Source organism: Phyllobates terribilis, unplaced genomic scaffold (assembly GCF_046119375.1).
Source record: "Phyllobates terribilis strain yellow unplaced genomic scaffold, ASM4611937v1 Scaffold_8__6_contigs__length_399053987, whole genome shotgun sequence".
NCBI lineage: Eukaryota > Metazoa > Chordata > Amphibia > Anura > Dendrobatidae > Phyllobates > Phyllobates terribilis.
This window is the reverse complement of record NW_027362768.1, coordinates 29,986,384-30,002,428: the sequence shown is the minus strand read 5'-3', so window position 1 is coordinate 30,002,428 and position 16,045 is coordinate 29,986,384. Positions and strand designations below refer to the sequence as shown.

Genomic DNA, 16,045 nt, shown 5'->3' with positions numbered 1-16,045 from the left:
AGCTCATGCAGAGCCCCTGCTCCCTGCCACTTCTGCTCAGACTTCTCTGCACTGAACTAAGATGGTGCCCACCTTTTATACTCCCTTCTCAATGCACCCAGGAACTGCTTCCTCCCTGCTCCTGCACTACAGGGTTCCCCTTCCTCAGTGTTCCCTCCCCCCACTCCAGCCAGGGACAGGGACTGTCGTGCCCATCTCAGGGGCATATTGGTCGCCCTGCCCCACGGCAATGTGGTGTAATGCATGCAGGTGTCGGGTCCTGATCCACACTCCATCCTTACCTGAGAGTGAGATTTCACACCTCTGGGTGAGGTGCAATACGTCTTTAGCAACCGAGCCCTCAGGGTGCTACAGTTCCATTTATCTTCAGCCTAGGTGACGTATTGCGATACAGGGCCGTGATTTTGGCTATAAAAGGGTCCCCTAGACCCCTACCCCAAGCTTTTTAAGAGAATCATATATGGCGTGCCAGGAGACTCTATGGAATGCTTTCTCAGCATCCAACGAGAGTATCTAATTACAAATTTTTAACTGCATCTAGCCCAGGAAATACTTTGTGCCTAGTAGCAGTGTCTGCTAGTAAGCGGATTATCCCGGCTGTTAAGCAAGCTGCACCACCTGTAGTTTAGACACTTAATTTTTTCAAAGGAAATGCTTCGGGACCATGGGATACTTAGTGAAGAGCATCAGGAGGCACCCCAAGGCATAGGGGCTGGGACTGGCAGTAGGATGCCTTGCGGTGGACAGCCGAGCTCGATCCTTATAAAAGCTTTTTAACTGCAGCAGCTTTAGTGGACGCTACTGGAGCTGGAATTACCGCGGCTGCTGGCATGAGACTTGCCCTCCAATAGATCCTTGTAAATGGATTTAAAGTGTATTCATTCAAATTAGAGAGACAATTTAAATTAAAAAGCTTAGAGCTGGCTCGACCCACCAGCGGACAGGCACCAGTATTGGGAGAGGGGGGCTGGCCGTCAGGGTTCACCGCGGCTCTGGCACAAACCCGGCGACACGGAGGTGGCACGGGCAGGAGCGGACTGGCCGTGTCGGCTTCTCACTTTTTGGATTTTAGAAGGGCATGACATGCCTATATCTGTGTCTCCCCCTCCTTTTACTCCTCCACCTCTTTTATTTTCGCATGACTATATGTACTTGTCACTTTTCCATGTGTTAGTTATGTCTTCTGAGCAGTTTGTCAGCTTTTGGACACCTTTGAAGGTGTTTTCTATGTGTTTCTATGTGTTTTTGTTTGCCTGCCATTGGTTTTAACGGTGTTCGAAGGTGTTCGACGAACAGTTCGACTAACACACGGGTGTTCGACGAACCGAACCGAACTCGAACACTACGGGGGTGGCTCAACACTAGTTAATATCCATTTATTTACTGCAATTGATCCACGCATTATGTTTTTATTCTGTGTATACATGTAATTTGAAGCACCAAGGGATAAATGATGATGTTATTCTCAAGGAAACATAGACTTTCTTTGTTATTTTGAGATAATGGAAGAGCCATTACAAAGAGCACCTGTCGCTCTAAATGTTCTGCCCTGTCCTGCATTACACAGATAACCTGCTTATTTGAATAGTGACTATGTAAAAAGCCAAAATAGGATCCTCTGGGGCGTATCTGCAGACTGCTCTGCATTATTACCCTGTGAGTCACACCCCCTTGGTAAAAAAACAAACAAAAATTAGCGCAAAATAAAAAGACCCATATCTGTAAAATATGGTGGATTTAAAAAAAAAAATAAAGGGGGAATATTCAGGGGTGCACCGGAGATGAATAAGAAAAAAATACTGACACTTTTCATATCTTCTTTCAATTTCCCTGTTGTCGTGCTGCAGGGAATTTAAATCCTTACTGCTAGGTTTCTCTGGCATTACATGTTTACATCAACTTATTTTCAGCAAACTTTTCTTAGCAAATTATCCGTTTTACAAGTGCTCAGCAAGGAAATATTCTACAATTATGAACGTGTCCAAGCTTTTAACCCCTTCATACCATGGTGAATTTCCATTTTTTTCATTTGTTTTTTCTTCCCCCTACTTTCAAGAGTCGTAACTTTTTTTATTTTTCTGTGATGCACTGTAAAGCAGGAAAGCAATTCCAAATGTGTTGAAATTGCAAAAAAAAGTACAATTCCACAAGTTTTTTGGCATTTCATTGGTATATAACCCTCCAAAAAAGTGTTCAAAACGCTATAGTTCTTATATTGCTCACCTTACACTATTCCGTGTTCTTGGCTACATTTAGTTGGTATATAACCCTCAAAAAAGTTGTTCAAAAATGTATCATTATTATATTGCTCACCATACACTATTCCATGTTCTGGGGTCCATTTCTGTGATATAACACTCAAAAAAAAGTGTTTAAACATTTTTTTTTTGCTGGGTTAAATTTCTCAACCATACAGTATTGCGTGCTTTGTGGTACACTTCTGAGGCATATAACACTCCCAAAAAAGAGTTCAAATTTTTTGCTAGATTACATTTCTCACTCATACCACTATTCCGTGGTCTGGGGTACATTCCATTGATATATAACCCTCAAAATGTATCCAAAATTTATTGGTATTATATTGCTCACCCATAGATTATTACATGTTCTTGGTTACATTTCGGTGGTATATAACACTCAGGAAAAATGTTCCAATTTTTTTTCCTGATTCAGTTAGTCATCTATACCATTTTACGTGCTTTGTGTAAAATTACAGTGGGTTAAAATTTTTTAAAAACAGCTTGTCCTAGTACAGTTAAAATAATTTTGTTCAAAAAATTTACTAAATTGACTAATTTCGCATATACGCTAAAACTTGTGTGAAATGATATTGGTTTTGAAAAAAAATTGATACTGATAGCCAATTTTTGAACAACCAAATTTCTATCACCATCAAGGTAGGGAGGTGTGTGTGTGTGTGTGTGTGTGTGTGTGTGTGTGTGTGTGTGTGTGTGTGTGTGTGTGTGTTTATATCTTTTTTTTTTTTTTTTAAACAATATTGTCACACAGTTTACTTTTAGAACAATCGTTTCATGTCTTGCAAACTATGTATTCTTGAACAGATATCTGTGGGAGTAATGTATCTTTAACCCCTTTACCCCCAAGGTTGTTTGCACATTAATGACCAGGCCAATTTTTACAATTCTTACCACTGTCCCTTAATAAGATAACATCTGCGTGACCGCGTAGCAATTCAGGGATGTTCGTGGGCGGAGCCAATTTTTTTGTCGCGAACAAGCCAGAACCCCGAACACGGACCCGAATTTGAAATTCCGAAAAAATTCGTTCAACACTGCTCCTGATACATTACACGGGTGGAACCCGGTTGCCACAAATATGCCACACAGGTGCATACGGACACGGTTATCTCCGGTACTGTTTTTTCCCGTACCGGAAAAATCAGGACATGTGAAACCAGCATTACTCTGGACTCCCTCTGGCCTCTGTTTAGCGGTGTCCTTGTTTTCAGAGGTTCACAAAACTGTGGCCGACTGCACTTTTATGCACACCTAATAGCAAGACAGACACCGTGGGATCCCAGGCCAGACTGAGTCCACGGTGCCTCCATCTGCCTCATTACAAGGAATCTTTCACCGGGGGGTTCCGTCTGAATCACGTATTTCAGAAATTTACATGGAAACCCCGATGTAAGCTCTCAACACAGAGCGCAGGATAAACGTGAGCCGAGCCTTACTGCCATCTTTGAGAGGCAGAATGAATAAATCAGCAGCAGTTGAAGAATTGGTTTTTATTTATTTTTTACGCTGTTCCTCATGTGGTATAAGTGATTAGACAACTTTATTCTTCAGGTTGGTGTGATTACAGCGATACCAGATTTATAGCAGGTTTTTTGTTTGGCAGATGTCACACACTAAACGTTTTTGTTTTTTTTGTTGTTGCAAAGACTAGCTTTTGCATCACCATATTTTGAGAGCTATAATTTTAACGTTGCAAGAAAAAGTTTCCAGTTTGTCAGGGAGCGCTTCCAGGTGATTCATTACTTACTCCAAATCTTTCAGGAATAATCCAGTTTATTTTTATATAAACAACGCGTTTCGGCTATACATAACATTAGCCTTCATCAGGTAAAAATCATAGTTGCCTTTAAAGAATACATTTATATAGCATAAAAAGAGGAGGAGGAACTAATCCAACCCCTCAATCAATTTTCATCAATTTAAAACACATGTGCACTTCTAAAAGGTATTAAGCAGTTAATTAAAAGTGAACTCTATATGGATTTAGAAAGGGGGGAGGGGGAAACAAAAAAAAAAAAAATAAAAAAAATAAAATAAAAATAAAAAACACCACTATATATTTTTTCCTATTCAATAATTATTATTTTTTTTTTCTATAAAATACAATTATTTGTCATATGACTCCACTTACTATCCAATTTTCTACTTCACTGATAGGGGAGAAATATTTTTCCCGATTCTAGAATATAACGATGTCATCAATATTAAGAACTCCATTTTATCTACTACATCACCAATAAGGGAAAAATATTTCTCCCAATTCTAAGGTATAACGAATTTATCACCAATATATGAACCAGTATCTGTAGGGATTGGAACTCATACATTTAGATTCCCCATATCTACAATATTTGCGTATTTACTCCATTGAGCCACTCACAGTTATAGTCTCTGGGTGCTTAATTTTTCTTTTTATTCTCTTTAGCTTTTCTCCCTCTACCTCATTTACGAGGTTTGCAGACTTCGATTTTTAACCCCCAAAAATTTAGCGGTATTATATGTTCTCTAGTTTATCATTGAGGCCGTCTGGGTACAGAGTCCTCAATCTGTATATCCAGAAGGCCTCTTTTTTATTTAACTGTTGTATCCTATTGGAGACATCTCTAGGGATCTGTTCAATCGGTGTCAAAGTAACATTGAATTCTTTTTTATGCGTTAGCAAAAGGTGTCTTGATAGACTATGGATAAGGAGACCGACTCCGGCATTGTGTCTGTGGCCATTCAGTCGGGTTCGGACCATTTGAGTGGTCCTCCCCACATACTGGAGGCCACAGTCACAATTTATAACATATATAACAAAGTCGCTTATACATGTCAAATGTTGTTCTATCTAAAATATTTCACCTGTACTCTTGGAAACTATTTATTGTTGTTTATCTGCTATATTATAGCAGCACTGACATTTTTTCTGGTTACATTTATATACTCCAGGTTTATTCACCTTTTTTGAGCAATTGTGGGTTTTCATGAAGTTTTTCAATCGGCTGGGAGCTACCATGTTCCTTATTGTTTTTCCCCTTCTAAATGTCATATTGGGGACTTGTGGTAATACATTTCGTAGCAAGGGATCTTGTTTTAAGATATACCAGTGTTTTTTCAAGATTCCACGAATTTTTTCGTTATCTTTATTATAGGCTGTAATGAAGTTGAACTGCCATTTCTCATCATTAGATTTCAGGTGAGATTTAGTTGTATCCATGACAGCATTTTCTCTCACAGTTTTTTCAGTGCTTTTTTCTCTAGTATTTTCAAGCGTTTTTTTCAAACATTCACCCTGAGTTTTTGCTAAGTTTACCTTATAAGCTTGTTGTATTAGGGTTTTTGGATACTTTTTTTCCCGAAATCTGTTAGTCAGGATCTTGCTTTGTGTTATATAATCCTGTTCACTACTATTATTTTTCCTTATTCTTAAATATTGACTGAATGGAATATTATTCTTCCATTTAGTATAGTGTGCACGGTTATAATGTAAATATCCATTAATGTCTACTTTTTTAAAATGTGTTTTTGTTACGATTTTCTTTTTCATATGTGAAATCTCTAAATCCAAGTAAACTATTTTTTCAGCGCTGATAGTGGATGTAAAGGAAATGCCCCATGTGTTTTGATTCATTTCCCTCACCAGCAAATGGGCTTGTTCTATATCCCCCCTCCAAATGATTAATAAGTCATCTATAAAACGTTTATACATTATTATGTTGTCTTTGTATTTCTCTGAATTAAGTGGGGATAGGGACTCGAATAGCCCCATAAATAAATTTGCAAAACTTGGGGCTACCCGAGTCCCCATCGCGGTACCATGCTGCTGCAGGTACAGTTGTCCATCAAACTCAAAGACATTATGACGCAAAATGAATTGCAAACCAGTCAGAAGAAATTCTACTTGTTCATCTGGCATTTTTTCATCTTTCTCCAAATAAAATCAGTGAAGTAGAAAATAGGATAGTAAATGGAGTCATATGACAAATAATTGTATTTTATAGAAAAAAAAAAAAAAAGTTTTTTCCTATTCAATAATTTTTTTTTTTTTTTTTTTGTTTTTGTTTCCCCCTCCCCCCTTTCTAAATCCATATAGAGTTCACTTTTAATTAACTGCTTAATACCTTTTAGAAGTGCACGTGTTTTAAATTGATGAAAATTGATTGAGGGGTTGGATTAGTTCCTCCTCCTCTTTTTATGCTATATAAATGTATTCTTTAAAGACAACTATGATTTTTACCTGATGAAGGCTAATGTTATGTATAGCCGAAACGCGTTGTTTATATAAAAATAAACTAGATTATTCCTGAAAGATTTGGAGTAAGTAATGAATCACCTGGAAGCGCTCCCTGACAAACTGGAAACTTTTTCTTGCACTTTCTGACGAGTCTCCTGCAAAGGAGCTCGTTTTACCTGTTTTTGAGCTGCAGGCCAGCAGATCCAGACAACTACTCCACTCCCTAAAGACAGGGATACATGCTGGATAACAAGACACCACAAAGGTGAGAGCAATTTTTAATTCTAATTCGATATTGTTAAAATATTACACTTAGATCTGCGCCCCCCTTTCTTTTCTCCTTTTCCCTTTTTTTTATTCATCCATAATTTTAACGTTGACGTTTTTATTGGTACTATTTTCAGCCACGTGACTTTCTCAATCGCTTTCTATTCCAATTTTTGGGAGGCAGAATAAGCAAAAAACAACATTTCAGGATTTTTTTTTTTTGTTTGTTTATGCTGTTCCGCATGTGGTAAAATTGATAAGGCACCATTTTTTTGCTTTTTTTTTTTTTTTTTTTTTTTTACTGTGTTTAACTAAAGGGGTTAACTAGTTGGACAGTTTTATAGGTCGCGTCTGTCCGGACGTGGTGATAGCAAATATGTGTACTGTTTATTATATATATATATATATATATATATATATATATATATATATATATATATATATATATATATATATATATATATATATATATATATATATATATATATATATATATATATATATATATATATATATATATATATAATTTTTTTTTTTTTTTTTATATTTACAGTATATACACACACACATTGTATGTGTGTGTTGTGCTCAAAAGTTTACATACCCCGGCAGAATTTTTCCTTTCTTGGCCTTGTTTCAGAGAATATGAATGATAACAAAAAAACTTTCTCCACTCGTTGTTATTGGTTGGGTGAAGCCATTTATTATCAAACTACTGTGTTTTTCTCTTTTTAAATCTTGATGACAACCAAAAACATCCAAAAGACCCTGATCAAAAGTTAACATTCCCCAGTTCTTAATACCATGTATTGCCCCCTGTAACATCCATGACAGCTTGAAGTCTTTTGTGGTAGTTGTGGATGAGGTTCTTTATTTTCTCAGATGGTAAAGCTGCATATTCTTCTTGGCAAAAAGCCTCCAGTTCCTGTAAATTCCTGCGCTGTCTAGCATGAACTGCGCGCTTGAAATCTCCCCAGAGTGGCTCATATTGAGGTCAGGAGACTGAGATGGCCACTCCAGAACCTTCACTTTGTTCTGCTGTAGCCAATGACAGGTCAACTTGGCCTTGTGTTTTGGATCGTTGTCATGTTGGAACGTCCAAGTACGTCCCATGCGCAGCTTCCAGGCTGATGAGTGTGTGGCGCCCCTGTGGGTTCAGTCGCAACAGAGGTACTGCATCTCACCTACAGGTGTGGTGCCCCACTCTCCGGTAAGGATGGGATACTGCCCGGAACCCACCCACCTGCATCCAACACTACACCATTCCAGACCAGCAGGAGGGCACACAGTAGTTTGACAATAAATTGTTTCACCCAACCAATAACCATGAGTGGAGAAAAAGTTTTTTTGTTATCATTCATATTCTCTGAAACAAGGCCAAGAAAAGAAAAATTCTGCCGGGGTATGTAAACTTTTGAGCACAACTCTATATTTGTTTTTTGTACCCGGTTTCTCTATTTATTCTTCCTTTCCCTTATTTATTCTCCATTTATTATTATTTTGCTCTTGTACCCTACATTCTATTTCTCTGAAGTGCAAGCGGCAGTCCCCGTTGACTATCCTGGCTACTTAAGCCCTCTGGAGCGCTGGAACGCATATCGTGTCACTTCCACCGCGTCTCTTCCATATATATATATATTTTTTTACTTTTTTTTTTTTCACTTTTTTACGTATTCCCACTATGGGACTTTCACTTTCTGTAGTCTGATCGCAGTTATAAGGTATGGCAGTGCAGGATCACTGCTATACCTCATAACTGTCAGTGCTGCAGACACAAGTTAGTTTGATCATTCACTGCACATGATTAAACTAACTTGCTGATGCCTGGTGACCCGGATGTTGTCATGACAACATCGGGTCACCATGGCAACAATTGGGACCCGATATCAAATCCAAGGGTCTCCGATCCAAGAATAGAGAGGGGTTTTTGTCCTTGTGCTCGGTCGTTAAATGCAGTGATTGCAGCATTTAGGGGGTTAAAGTGCTGGGAGCAGTGCGGGCACCGCTCCTGGCACTGAGTGCCAGGTGTCAGCTGTCAGAATCAGCTGACAAGCGACGGCAATCGCTCCTACACAGCCTGTGTGCCGATGCAATCGCCGAGGCATAATAATACGTCTGGTTCATGAGGCCCAGGGCACAAGGACATATTATAGCATACCATGTCAGAAAGGAGTTAAGCTGCTGTGTGTACTCCTCAACCCTGCAGCTTCTGTGGGATAAATGTAGAAACCTGCTCTGTGGGTGAAATTTGTTATTACCTTCAGTGGGGGTACTGTGCCCAAAAACTTCTATGTACTCTGCAGCCGCGTCTGTACGTGTTGTGTGCCAAAAAAAATACTTTTACGCTACCTTTTGTGGCCAGACCTAAAGCCCTATAAAGAATTTAACTACTCATTCCAATTACAGAGCCTCTAAATTGTCATGGATGGCTATTCTGTCTTGCAATATCAGCTGCTGACTCAGTTGAGAAGTGGTTAATTTGCTGACTGCTGCCTTTCTTGGGTGTAGTACACGTTTATCAGGTTGCATCTCTGGAACACAAACCTGATTCTCCACTACAGGTTTTTACTGTGCAACCCTGCCTGTGGGTGGTTTGAGATTGGATGGCTGAGAGTCAGTCCAATTCCTTCACTTTGTGTTCCACCGGTTCTCCTCTTAATCATGGCCCCAATTGGAACAAACAGAAAAATAGAAACAGAGTACAATTCCATTATACCTAGCTGAAGTATTTGGGCGTGGTTGCCTGCTTTGAGCCCTAATTTTCTCAAGGGAAACACTTCGGGCCCCCGGGACCCTAAGGCAAGAGCATTGGGAGGCGTCCCAAGGTAACGTGGCTGGGACTGGCAGTAGAAAGCCTTGCAGCGGACCGCCAGCAGTATCCAGAATCAAACTACGAGCTTTTTATCTGTGGCTGCTTGTATGCTGGAGGTGAAATTTTGGAACTGTGGGGTAAATGTGTCAACAACACGCTATGTGGGTAAAATTTTTAACTTGACTGCCGATGGCGAGCCTCACTGCGAACCACCAGCTCGATCCAAGATCATACTACCAGCTTTTCATTGGCGGCATTTGTAACTTGCGCTACTGGAGCAGACATTTTTGAGCTGTGGGGGTACTGTGCCCCATTTTGTGGGTGTGAAGTTTTTAACCAGCTTTCTCAGGGAAATTTGAAAACCTGCTCTGTGGGTGAAATTTGTAAGCTGCTAATTTGGGGTATACTGTGGCCCACGCTCTGTGGTGAAATTTTTAATGGGACTGGAAGTAGCAAGCCTCAGTCTTTGTGAGGGCACTGTTAAATTTTTTGTTATTCATTTACTTCCTATTTTAGCATGATTGCTATGGTGAAAGAACCCCTTTAAGTTATTTTCCTATCCACATTTGTTTGCAAGGCAATTGCCCTGCTCTTACCCTCATTTAGCATCCTTTTACAGAATCCATAGCCCTGACTATAGCCATTTTACATCCATTTTAAAGCACCAAAGTTCGTGTCCCCATTGATCTGTATTGGGTTAGGGTTCGAGGTCAAGTTTGGACCCAAACCCAACTTTTTACTATATGTTTGGCAAACCCGAACATCCACGGGTTCGCTTATCTCTACTTGTGATATATACTGTCAAACTTGGTTCGTGTGACATTTCGTTGGTCTAAAAAAAAAAAATAGCCTGGTACAGGTGTAGAAACATATTTGTTCAAAAATTCACTATTGTCACATATACTCTAAAACTTGGTTTATGTGAAATTTCGTTGATACAGGTGTTGAATTTTGATTCTTTGATACTCTGTCCCCAGCCACTACTGTTACTCCCCTTGTGTCGTCCCCATCTTCCCTCCCATGAACATCACCGATGCCCTTACCAACACACATACTGACATTGCCCACTTAACGACCGACGTGTGGTTAAGCGCTTGTGGCCAGGGACGCTAAATTTCCCTGATGACACACTGGGTGAACTTTGTGGAGGCTGGGGCTTAGTCATGGCACTTGTGCTCCCGACACGGAGGATGGCTGGCTCTACTTCTATCAGGGTTTCATCCACCTCCTACACCAGTTCCAGCACCACCTCCATCTCTAATGTGCTATCTCGGAGCACGTCATCCACATGAGCCAGAACCTGGAAGCTCTGCAGCACTGCCTCAGCAAAGGGGCAACAGGCTCTGCTGAATCTAATTTGTTTAGGAGACAAACCGCACACCGTGGCAGAGTTACTTAAAGGAATAACAGACCACACAGATCTGTGATTTTTGCCCCTGAACCTCTAACCAGGCATGGTTGTGTGTGATAATGGGCGCAACCTGGTGACTGCTGTGATGCTTAGCAAGCTCACACACGTACCATGTTTGGCACATGTGCACAACTTGGTAGTTCAGCATTTTCTGAAAACCAACCCAGATTTGCCAGAGCTTATGGTCAAGGTATGTCACATCAGTGCCCATTTACGCAAGTCAGATAGAGCTGCCTCCACTCTGGCAGTGCTGTAGCAGCGCATGCAAGTGCAAGCTCACTGACTGGTGTGCGATGTGACCACACACTGGAACTCCACACTGCACATGCTGGCAAGGCTTTGTGAGCAGCAGAGGCCAGTTGTGGAATACCAGCTCCAACACGCCTGTCAGTATTCTCGTCAGCCTTCACACATAACTGAAGAGTGGGCATGGATGTCTGACATTTGTGTGGTTCTCCAAGACTTTGAGGACTGCACAAAGATGGTGAGCGGCGATGATGCCATCAGTGCAGCGATCCCGCTTCTGTGCCTATTTAAACAGTCACTGGTGACAATTACACATGAAGCTTTGGATGCGGACCAGGTGGAGAGGGAGAGACACAAGACAGGGGTATACTGCCCAGCCCAGCCTCATCTCATCTGCTCAGCATGGATTGGTTAACAATGAGTAGGTGGAGGCTGAGGAGGAAAAACAGGACTAGCTGATAGCGCAAAAGAGGTTAGTACCCACACAAGCCACGTCCTGTCTCACTGACGTGGTCAGGCTGAGGAAGAGAGGGAGGAGGAGAAGATGGAGAGTAGTCATCATGGTGGAGACAGGGAAGTGTTGGCTGTAGGGAGCTTGGCTCATATGGCCGACTTTATGTACCGCTGCCTTTCCCTCACTTTACTCTTGCGTTACATTCATCTTGGCCAAAAAAAGAGTACTGGTTGTTCACCCTGCTAGACCCACGCTACAAGAAGAACTTTGCATCCCTTCTTCCTGAGACCATTGTGGAAAATTTGTTGAAAAAATTTTAAATCCGACAATGCTTGCGGCAGGGGGAAAGCTTCCTTGCCCAACAAAGGAGGAAAGATGACACACAGCAGAGGTAGGGGTACACTGTCAAAGACCTGGGCCAATTTCATAACACCCTCCCAGCGTCCATGCCTTCATGACCGGGTATTTTTGACAAGGAAGGAAAAGTTTTAAAAGATGATCAAGCAATACCTGGCCGACCACACCTGCTATTGGATCTCAAAGCTGGACAATTGGCATGAGCTGTCCCTCTATGCTTTGGAGGTGTTGTGCTGCCCTGCCGCTAGCGTCTTGTCTGAGTGGATTTTTAGTGCCACAGGGGGGTCTTAACAGACTCTCTCACCTGTCAACAGAAAGTGCGGACAGGCTCACTCTGATAACAATGAACAAAACATGGCTTAGACCCGACTTTTACATACCACCAGATGACAGCAGCACATAGTGTTTTTAATGTAATATTTGAATGAGTCCCACCAGTTGTTGCCTTCTAAGGTGTGTGGAAGACTCTACTTATAACTTTTTTTCCTGGCTTTGAACTGTGTGCAGAGCTTTTGAGTGTAGGAGTACCACAAATACACTTTGTTCACAATATTTGAATGAAGCACTACAGTTGGTGCCTTCAAGGGTGTATGGATGACCCTGCTTGTAATTTTTGGCAGAATTTGCCCCCAAACCTCCATGTAGGGTCTGCCAGAGAAATGCTTGGATCTCCCATTGACTCCAATTATACTCATTACTTGAAACGAGCATTAGAAATGTTACACGCACGCCGCTAGGTTTAGGTAGGGGCGAGACAGGTTACATGAATTCTTTTGAGTCCTGGGGGAACCGTTACTTATGGCGACCACAGACCATGTGCTGCAGCTTCTCTCAGGCGCACAGAGTTGTTTCACTTGCTGACCAGACACACTTGACAAGAGTCCTCATAAACGGTAGAACAGTAGCATTTAATAAGAAGCCGCACAGCCAGTGCAAGTTAAGTCTTATGAGCAACAGGCTCCAGTGACAAACAGTAAAGTTTCCTTAGCAGCACAGCATTTCACAGTCTTCCCAGTAGTACAGGACAGCACAGTTCTAATGCAAAGGCACATTAACGAACACAGCATTCTTTACAGCACAGTGAGATGGAGGGGGGGGGTTTGCTGAGGGAGATGATCCCTGTGACACCATTTATTCCAGTCCTTATCTTTCTGCCTGACAATACTCTGCACTGCTAGTTCAGGAACTCTATCTGACCTTTTCACTTGCAGGTGCACTTCTGTGAGATACAGAACACACACACCACATTTCTCTTCAGCTCCAGCCAGACAGTAAACAACTTCCCCACAATTCCCCTGGGGCTCTGCTAAAACCTTCCCTGTCTCCTGTGACTGTTAACCCCTCAAGAACACTTCCGGTCTCCTGTGCTTGTGTTACTTCTAATAGTTGCTGGATGCTTTTAAAGCAACAGCGCTACTTATGCATGTCACAGAAATTGCTTGGTCTGAGTAACGAGCACCCGAGCATTTTAGTACTTGTTCATCTCTAATTATCACATTATAATCTGCCCTGACCAGTGATATTATTCCATTCTGTGGACTTAAGTTGTGTAGGTGGCACTCTGATTTATTATCTCAGCACAGGAATATTTTTTTTAAACACATCCAAATGTGGAACTTATTTTTATTCCAAGATCTACTGATTTAAAATGTACTTTGTTCGTGAGACAACCGCTTTAGTGATATCTCCTTTATTCCATTCACTGAACAACAATAACCTTTAGAGAATTGTTTAGTGCCACATTTTGCAACATGTTGATAGTTTGCAATGCATATTGGAGAAGCAACAGAGCAACATTCGGGATGGGATATTTGAATATTCTTGCACTCATGGGAGACAATTGATATCAGCCATTAGTGATCTGCAAGAAGAGAAAGTTGATTAGATTCATATCTGACAGTAATAATAAAATATTGCGCTGCCTTTTGTATACACAATCTGTGGGTTAGGTTCTTCATTTGTAAAGACAATAGTGTAATGTTTCATTATCTGGAAACCAGCAGGACAAAAATTACATATATTGAGGGAATAGCGTGCTGTGTCATTGGTCTTGTCTGATCCAGACATCTGCAGGTTTGAGTGTTATTTGGAAGACTTTGAATAACTGACGTGTCAATGGCGCCATTGGAAGTTCTGTAGTATGCAGCACACATTAATGAATATAAGTAGAATATAATATGATAACTGTGGTATAGGCAGGAGAAGAGTGGAATCAATAAATCTAGGGCGGTTGTGTGGTAGAGGATGGAAATCACCATTGCTATGGGTTTATCCACCCAAATGTTTGCAGAGTTAAATGGCAGTGGAGGCGATAATAATATATATGTAGTGGAAGTTTACCATGATGAAATAATGAAGTAGCACCCAATTTATTTTGTATGTATGTATGTGTATATATAGATATAATATAATAATATTGTGAAAAAGTCACTGGTAAAGTGCTGGAGGGGAGTTATTTTTCCTTGAGGCTATTAGCTTCAGTGAATTAAAATCGTTAAGTTTCCTCCAGCATGTTCTGTGCAATAAGGGGTTAAGTCACCATTTGTAAAGGGCGTGTTTTTCTGAGAACAACCAAGAGCTGAGAGGTTGTTATCCATATCTCAACACCAGGGTGTGGTCTGGGATATACATAGATGATCTGCTGAGGTATTCAGCGTTCAGTGTCTGGAGAAGCTAGCTCTAGAGAGGAGCTTGTTTGATTTCCTGAACCATGTTGGTGTGCTAATCCTGTGCGGGCGGAACCTCCCTGGCCTATGGACTGTGCTATCTGTTTTCTTTTGTTTACCCTTTATGGCCAAGAAAGACCTGTTTGATTTGATGGACTTTACGGTGGTTTATGCCTGCCATAATAAATCACTGAGAAATGTATTCATTCTGCCTCCCAAAAATTGGAATATGCAAACTGTCTCTTCAGAGAGGAAGAGAACTAGAACTCTAGTGCCACCTATAGGAAGTAACAATCCTTAAAGTCAATATCTACTCTCTAAAGAGCCTTGTCACATGACTTAGGATAAAAGCCAAGGCCAGAAACTCAATTTTCAGACACTTTGTTGGAATAGAAAGCGATCAAAAAAATGTCATGTGCCCGAAAATGGTACCAATAAAAATGTCAACTCGTCCTGCAAAAAAAAGCCCTCACATGACTGTCGGCCGAAATCTGAAAAAATTATATCACTAAATATATGGCGATGCAAAAAAAGCATCTTTCAATATGTGACAGCAGCCAAACATAAAAACCTAATATATAAATCTGGTTTCGCTGTAATCGCACGGACCCGAAGAATAAAGTCGTCTAATGACTTATACAGCACGATGAATGGCGTAAAAAATAAAGCCAATTCTTCATCTGGTGTTGATTTGTTCATTCTGCCTCTCAAAGATTGCAGTAAGGCTCAGCTCACATTTATCCTGCTCTGAGCACTAACACCTGGGTTTCCGTATAAATCTCTGAAATTTGCAATTCAGACAGAACCCCCAGCGGAAGATTCCCTATAATGAGGCAGATGTGGACTCTGTCTGACCTGTGATCCGGCAGGGTCCGTCATTTTAAGTGTGCGTAAAACCGCGTTCAGCCACAGTTTTGTGCACTTCTGAAAAGGACACCACTAAACAGAAGCCAAATTGAGTCCAGAGTAATTTTGCTGCCTCATTATAGTGAATGGATCCCTTGGCAGTTTCATCTGAATCACGTCACTCAGATTTAGATGGAAACCCCCATGTAAGTGCTCAGTGTAGAGCACAGGATAAATGTGATCCCAAACGTTATGTAAACTTTTTCCAATAAAAGCTTCAACTCAATCTACATAAAAAAGCCACCACTCAGTCTGTCATCTGTTAATGGAAATATAGGGGCTTCCATTTTACTAGTAGTACAAAGGCTCTGGATAAGTGCTATGGCTCCCCCCCCCCCCCAAAAAGAAATCCAATGAATTCTGCACTCCCAAATCCAAATGCCTCTCCCTTCTGAGCCCCACAGTGTGTCTAAACCAAATTTAGCATCCACATGTTTGACAGGGGTATAATT

At 40.9% G+C, this 16,045-nt stretch overlaps 1 protein-coding gene across 5 annotated transcripts in view; it reads left to right on the top strand.

The window, feature by feature from the left end:
- The window catches only part of LOC141156357 (uncharacterized), a 131,643-nt gene that overhangs the window by 16,637 nt on the left and 98,961 nt on the right, over positions 1-16,045 (top strand). Inside the window, exon 1 of one of the 5 annotated variants that reach the window (XM_073642543.1) lies at positions 6,501-6,739. The exons of the other annotated variants lie outside the window; for them this stretch is intronic. The gene's annotated coding sequence lies outside the window, so the exon portion shown is untranslated. Of the gene's footprint in view, positions 1-6,500; positions 6,740-16,045 lie in introns of those variants that run through there. 5 annotated transcript variants of the gene reach the window in all.